Here is an 8,106-nt window from a genome sequence, read left to right on the forward strand (position 1 = left end):
AGCCCTAAAAGAAGAGTGTTGTTTTTACATCAATAAAGCAGAAATGGTAATCAAGACCCTAGACAATCTCAAAGAGAGACTAGATAAAAGAAAGCGGGAATTTGAGTCCCAACAGAGTTGGTATGAAGGATTATGGAACAAGTCTCCGTGGTTCACTACCCTATTATCCTCCTTGATGGGACCACTTATACTACTGATGCTAATCCTTACCTTAGGCCCTTGCATTGTAAACCACCTGATACAATTTGTAAAAGACCCTAGTCGGTGGTACAGACCCTAGTTTTAACCCAACAATATCAAGCCCTCAAGCAACAAGAAACTGGTAATTAGTATAAAAAAAAGGGACAACACCGGCCTCTAAGGTTAGAGGCACTAACAAAAGAAATGGGGGAATGAAAGACCCCCTCCTCAAATCACCAGGCCTCTAGCCCCTTTGCCAGGGAGCCAAGTTTCATGTCTAACCAAGCAATTTCTGGCTTCTGTAACATGCTTTGCTAAAAATTACATTACCCCGTACTCTCCTGGTAATTAAGCAGTAACCTCACAAGTTAATCCATAAGCTCACATCCTGCTGGCCAACTCTAAAGCTGGCCTCCCCTGATCGAAACCATCCACAGGTGCTATCTCGGGTAAAGGTCATTTCCTCATACCAAGGGCCGGAGACATACAACTCGGCACGTACACCGGGGGACCCCCTCGAAAAGTAATTGGCTAAAACATATGATTTGATTCAAAAGGATTGGCTGCCTGCGTGCAGACCAGGTTGTAACACTTTAAAATTACTGGCTGAAAAAGCACGGGCACTCCTGTAACGGACAGAGGGGTCCCATAAAAAGACCACCCCCGGGACTGCTCGGGGTTCCCAGACACTGACCCGAACCTTGCGGATCTCGAGGTCACCTGCACCTGGGAACCTGGACATGCCCAAATAAAATCCTCTTGCCTTTGCATCTGGTGTTGTCTGACTGGTGCTTGGGGCAGGGAGGCTCTGATTTGGGGAGATACCCAAAGTCGGGGGTCTTTCAATGGGACTCCTGGAATTTTGGCCTAGGATCAAAAGTTCTGGTTTCAGAAGGAAATCTGTAGTTCTCACATACCTCTAGTGAACCAGGCTATTGCTATTTACCAAAAAGTACTAACAATGCTAAGTTATTAAGCTTAAAGATGTTTATCGTCTTTGACATCAGCACTTGTGTTTGTTTATTAAATCTTATAAACCAATCCTCAGAAAATTAAAATATGCTCATATTTAGAGAATATTTATGTTAACAATTAGGAAATACTTATTATCGAAATGTCTAATGGTATAATTATTGGTTTGATTTGGCTTTTTATGGTTTGAAAATAAAATGGCCCAAGTGTTGACCAGTTGTCTCCAGCTGATAGTGCCATTCTGAGAGATTGTAGACACTTAGGAGGTGAGGCTTAATGGACAAAGGTTCATTAATGAACCTAGGTCACTGTGGGTGCGCCTTACATGTTTATGCATGGTGTTGGTCCCTTTTTTTTCGGTTCCCTATCTCCCCACATGTTCTTTAGAAGTTTATTAATGGCCCTGGTCCTTTTTCTCTGCTTTCTATCTGCCATGAAGGGAGCAATCCTGCCACCATTGTTTAGCCCAAGTACATAAGGTCAAACAATCATGGAATGAAGGCCCTTAAACCATAAACCAAAAGAAATCCTTGCTTCCTCAACTCATTTCCATCAGGCATTTGTCTCAGCAATAAGAAAATTAAATTAAATACATAAAGTAATACTAAGTAATTCTATACCAGTTGATCTGTGATTGCTGAATTGGAATTGGAATTGTTTAAAGAAACTTGACTGATAAAGGTTTTCTGACTGGTGTGTGTGTGTGTGTGTGTGTGTGTGTGTGTGTGTGTATGTGTGTGTGTGTGTTTGCACAGCTTACAGTGTGTGGAGGGGAACAAAGAAAATTTTCCTTATAAATCATTTGCATGTTCTGCTGTTCTTCTATGTCAAGAGCTTTTTATTTCTACATTATCATAGCAATAGAAAAAGAGCCCAAGGAGGAATCAGGGAGAACAAAGAGATGGGACAATAAAAGAAATCAAATAGAAAATTTTGGCAAAAGAAAGAAAACATGATAAGAATTGGAGACAAGAAAAAAAAGATTGTGATCAAGCTGACAAATTAGTGTTCATTACAGTCTATATCTAGGGTTTCAATGTAAAACAAATTATAATTTTGAAAATGTGAACTTTATGATATAAAGTGCTTAGAAAAGAATTGAAAAATGTATTGAAAATAATGCTTTTCTTTAATGAAGAGTGCACTAACATATACTGAATACATTTATGGAGCACTATCATGTTCTCTTACAACAAATTCTGCCATTATTTTCTAACTTTGGTTTCGTTCAGTATTAAGACTTGGATTTTATTTATAGAGGGTCATCATAATGGGATGGTTATGTGACTGGCCAAAATCAAAGAGATGCATTTAGAATATTGCATTTCCTTTAGTGGCAAAGGACAGAGGGAAAGATAGGCACTAATAAAAACAGACCTCTGAGGGAGCAACAGTTCCCATGTCCCATAGAGATCTTAGTCAGGGATGATGTATAGAGCAAGGATACCTCCATGAATGAAACTAACCTTTGCTCCCAGTATCTGCTTCCATATACTCAGTAGGAAGAGGTAATGGGTGAAAGAAAATATTCCAAAAATTGGTTGCAAAAGGAGGTAACATGAAGATCGGTCTTCCAAGTTCATCCTTCACTAGGACAGATCTTTTGTTTGCGGCATTCTATAAGGCACTAGAAAGAACCAAGCCTCTGTCACACGATAAATTTGGGCATCTTCAATGGGAAGATTCCCTGAGAGACCTGAGGTGAGGGATCGTGTAGAGCTACAGAAAAGCAGAAGCGTTTGTACACTTACTATACAGATAAATATATTCTATGTACACCTTATTTGGATTATCAAAGCTTATTATGCCAGAATTAGAAACAGTTTCCTACAGCTCAGATTACAATTCTGAAACCACCACCACCACCATCCCCAAATCTCTCTTTTTAAAACAATATTTTGTTTTGAGGTGAAATATCAAATTTGAAACATGAAGATCTCAAATGTCTCAGTTTGTCAGTGAGATAGTCAGATCTTACAAATATTTTCTTCTTTCTCAGCCTTCTCCTAGATACTTCCAATGCATAAAGTTGACATTCAAAAGTCATTTAAAAAAACTTGCCATGAGGAGGCTGGTTCTCTTTCATGTAAGCTTGTCCCGACCCCCAGGACTTCAACCAGGGCAATGAACCTAAGTGAGAAGGAATGAAGGGACAAGAGACACGAAGAAGGACAGCAAGACAAGGATTCTGATCAAGCTGCCAAATTTTATTTTTCACACAGGGGTATTTATATGCTTAGAATAAGGAAGCTTTTTCATTGGGCGTAGCAGCTGCAGGATGCTTGCTTAGGGCAATGTGAAAAGGTGGTCAATAGCAGCTACCTGGTCTTTGTTTGGGGCAGGATGCAAAGACGAGATTCTGTAAATAGCCTCGAGAGATTCTGTAAATAGCCTCGAGAGATGTTCCAGCGAGATAGTCAAGCTTATCATGCAGAGAGACTCCCTGCAGGGCTCTCAACAAAGCTTTTCTACTTGTTTTAAATTGTAAGCAAAATTCAAATGCTTACAAATTCACAAAGTCCTGCATCTATGACTTAAATATAACTATGAGTTATACCTGGAGGTTTCAAATGGCTTTTGATCCAATCTCTTAAAGCACAATTAATATACATTTTTTCACTAGTCAATTTGGTGTTTAAAAGTTGGATTGTGTTTCAGATCATTCTACTCTAACTTAAAATAACTATTTTATACAATCATATAGTTTATTTAGGTCTTAACTAATCTGTCAACCTCCTTTAGTTGTATGCAAAAATCTGTGTGCAGGTCTACCTTTTCTACGGAGACAATTCACAACTTTCTGTAGCTTCTCAAAGACACATTGATACAAAAGGAAAAAAAGTTTGAACATTACCTAGTTCATCTTTAAGGCTTTATAATAGATGCTTTGTGATAGATATGTGTCCAGGTATCCTGATTGATAGGCTGTTCTCTTCCCTCAGCTGTTACCTGTTAGCAGGAATCATAGCTACTCTATTCTCTAATGCAGTACCCTCAGTAAATAGATGCTGCCTTTCTGGTAGGATCACACCATCATGCCATTATCCCAGCCCAAGGCAGGACAGGCTTCGGTCAACCAATAACTAATTGCCATAGGCACAAAAGGGTAGACCTTATCTCAACTGTGGTGCAAGCTGAACTCCAGAACTTTCCAGTGTGATCACATCAAAGTGAGTCCCTAAAGGAGACCATATTCTTGAGTAGCTTTCTGCTCCCAGCATTGTCCTTGATTAGGAATGCCTATGTCAGGCTCTGCTTTCACAGAACTGGAATAAGACATACACCCTGGAATTCTAATATTCTATGTCTGGAAAAGTGCCTTTAGCATGCATACAATAAGGTCAAGTTTCTAGAGTAGAGTATGTATTGTAGATTGTTCTGGAGTTCGATGACAATATGGTGGTTACCACTGATGCTCATTAGAAATTGAATTTCTTGGCATGTTGCCAAGACCTTACTTAGTTCACTTGAAATATAGGTCAAAAGAAATCTTCTGTCTGATCTTGACACAGGATATAGATAATAGGAGACAACAAGGACAAAGTGAGAGAGGCCATTCCTTGAATTGCAGATATTATGCTGTTTAGCCTGAGGAGAGCTTTTGCTACAGAGAATGCTGGGCTTTGGTTCCCCTAAATGGTTTGATTCACTAGCCTCTGGGTAGCCTCTAAGTATCTCCCTGTGTGGAAAATTTGAGATGTACTCCCTAATATGCAAAGTTTAAGCTGACCCCTGAGCCACTTCCCTAGATGGAAAGTTCTGCTGGTACCTGAGCTACTTCGCTATCTGGTCTAGTCTGCTTCGGTTGGGGATGGACCTCCACCCCAACCATTTGGTTTTTGTCTTTAAAAGCTTTGTTCAAACTCAATTCTGGGCCACAGGACTTTGAGATAGAAGTCAACTTGCAGACACTGGCTCTCCAATAAAGACCCCTAATTTGATCTCTCAAAATGTGGCTTCTCTGTTTTCTCTTAACTGAATTCCCATACAACAATAGAACCAGGAAGGAATCATAAAACTACTGAAGCAGCAAGTAATAGAATGTGTCCCCACATTCTTTCCATCTTCCCTTTCTTTAGACACGAAGTGAATTCCATTCTGCTTGCATGAGTTTGTGCTGCCCAAGAATAAAGAATAAGTCTGGTGAGTTAATTCTTAGACCAGAAAGGAGTGGCTAAACATCTCTATGTTTGCAGTAAAAATAGACCTACTCAAGACCCTTTACATCTGTATTTTGGGTAATACTAGACACCTTTACTCCATGTTCCAGTAATAACAACAAACTGGGGCTTAGCAAAATGATGGTGGCCATGAGCGCATGTGTTGAAGTAGGAGTTCAGACTGGAATCCTTCCGTGTGGAAGGGGAAGGGCATGGCTACACCTGGAACAGGACTAGGTGCCTTTTCCCACCTCTTGGTTCTCACCTCCCGCCTGTAGGGCCAAATGTGTTCTTCTTCCCCTTACCTAGTTCTCCCTGTTTGTGTCCTGCTTTACTAAATTGTGAAACTCCTCAAACTGTGTTTCTTCATAGATTTCTAGGGCTTCTGATCCACATGAAAATGGAGGAACCAAGGAGAAGACTTTTCCCTTTCCTTTTTAGCAGTCATTCTCCTTGGTTCTTTCCTTTTTTCAGTTACAATACCATTTCTGCAGGATAATGAGCAATGTGAAGAAATAACCACCAAGACTGTGAAATTGTGTTGCTATTAATTTGCTTTCTAGACAGGACAAACTCATCTCTATTAACAGGTTGGAAGCAAGAGGAGAGGGCTTTCTGACAACATTTAAATGGTCCCTTCCTTATCTCCAACAGCCAGAGGACACATTGAAATCCAGACTCAAGACTGAATTGTAAGAGTAGAAGAATGTCAGAATGGAACAGGATAACTTAAGGAAACTGAGGCTTGGTGAAGGAAATTCAGACATATGATATTTAGAAAGATAGAAGTGCCATCTAGCTTCAAAGAGAGACAACAGGATGCATTCCTTCCTGAGGGGTGCATTCCTCACCTCAAGACTTAACACTTGTCTGTCAGGATGTATGCCTTCCTGAGAAAATTGCTTCCCCCAATCTTAAGCAACCTTCTGCCCAAAATGCAGATAGCAGGGTACCTCCTTATCTTAAGGGTAAGGTTGGTTTTATGGCAAGGTGCTTTCTTACCTGAAAACTCAGAAAGTAACACCAGGTGTGATTAAAGCAAAGACAAAGCAGCTATCTTTACATAACTTTGAAGCCAGACTCCCTGCCTTTACCATATAAATATCCTAACAGCCAAGAAGCTGAATGTGTGTATGTGTATGTCTCTATTTCCTTGTGAGAGCACCCATCTCTGTTAAAGTGTGCCCTTGTCCTTCTGTCTGTTGTCTGTCTGCTTGCCTTCTTGCTTGCTTATTCAATAAAGCTCTGCCAATTTTTTTTTTACCATCCTGACTGTCCAGAAATTCTTATTCTGTCATCAAAGCCAAGGGGACCCTAGTAAAGAGTTCCTACATTTAAAGGAAAACTTCACTAATCCCCACCTGTATCCAGTGACAAGAGGAGATTGAATTCTCCATGAAGAGCAGTATCTTACACCAATGTTAGCAGTCTGATAGAAGTGTGACTTTGGATTCGGGGGTGAAGTATCTAAATAGTACACACAATAACCTTTGAGAATCCTGAACTCTTGGACTATGCTAAGTGCTCTACCCTGTAAGATTTCATTCACTTTTCTTGGAAGACAAAGAGTTACTTGCTTTATTGTCTTATCACCTTGTCTCTTATCCCACCTCCTAGTCCTTCCTTCTTGATTCTCTCCATCAGGATCTGTTCTCATGATGGCTGTTTTCATTTTAGTAGGCATCAAGAAGTTAAAACAACTTTGACACCAAATTCTTCTCTGTTTCACGTTTTCAGAACTAACCCAATCAAGACATGCTGAGATTCCATTTTCTAGTGCTCAAAATAACAGATACAAGTGCTGGTGGACATTGCTCTTTGTGATATATGTCTCATTTGAAGGCATAGTCTCAAGCCCAGTCGGCAACTAAGCTGTGTTTCAATCCCCAATCTTTTTTTTTTTGGTATGATTTTCCAGAAACTGTGTCCAGCCAGAGATCCTGAATAAGCTGTGTTTGGATGGAGGAGAATCATTATAGAAAACAAGTGAATCTGAGAGATGCATTGGAATTGGCTGCTGTTGACGCTGCTAGTCCTTGGCTCATATATCTTGAATGACCCATGCACTCTTCATCCAACTGCTGAGTTGACTGGCAGTAGCTTCACAACTACTCTCTTCTACAAAGAACTTGTCTCAACTAAACAGAAGCCAACTTGCATGGAGGCTGTGTATTTACTCCAACATTAGCCAATGACTGAGTAGACCAAAGGTATAGTGTAGACAGAAAGAAGGTAAAGTAAAATTTGGGCTCCAGATGGTCCTAGCAGAATCCAAATAAAACTAGTCTCAAACAGGGCCTGTCTATTTGCTGCCATCACTCTGTCTAAATTATTCTGCCTCCCCTCATCTGCCTCCTGCACCCATCCTTTCCTGATGTCATTCCTGCTATCAATTATTTGAATCATTAATCCTTGCTTCAGGCTATGCTTCTGGGGAAATGAACCTAAGACAGTCATTTTCCACAACTAGCATTCTGTAAATCTGTGATTCACATATGTGCAACAGTTAGAACTAGATTGTGGACACTAAAGCTACCAGCACAACTATGTTTATTGCAGCATTATTTACCATAGCTAAGATATGGAACCAACCCAGATGCCCCTCCGTAGATGAATAGATCAAGAAAATGTGGTATATATACACAATGGAATTCTATGCCTCCATCAAAAAGAATGACATTGCCCCATTTGTTAAGAAATGGAAAAACTTGGAAAAAATTATATTAAGTGAAGTAAGCCAGGCCCAAAGAAACATAGGTCCCATGGTTTCCTTTATTTGCAATATCTAGTATAT

This window comes from Dipodomys ordii, unplaced genomic scaffold (genome assembly GCF_000151885.1).
Source record: "Dipodomys ordii isolate 6190 unplaced genomic scaffold, Dord_2.0 Scaffold83, whole genome shotgun sequence".
In the NCBI taxonomy this organism is placed as follows: domain Eukaryota; kingdom Metazoa; phylum Chordata; class Mammalia; order Rodentia; family Heteromyidae; genus Dipodomys; species Dipodomys ordii.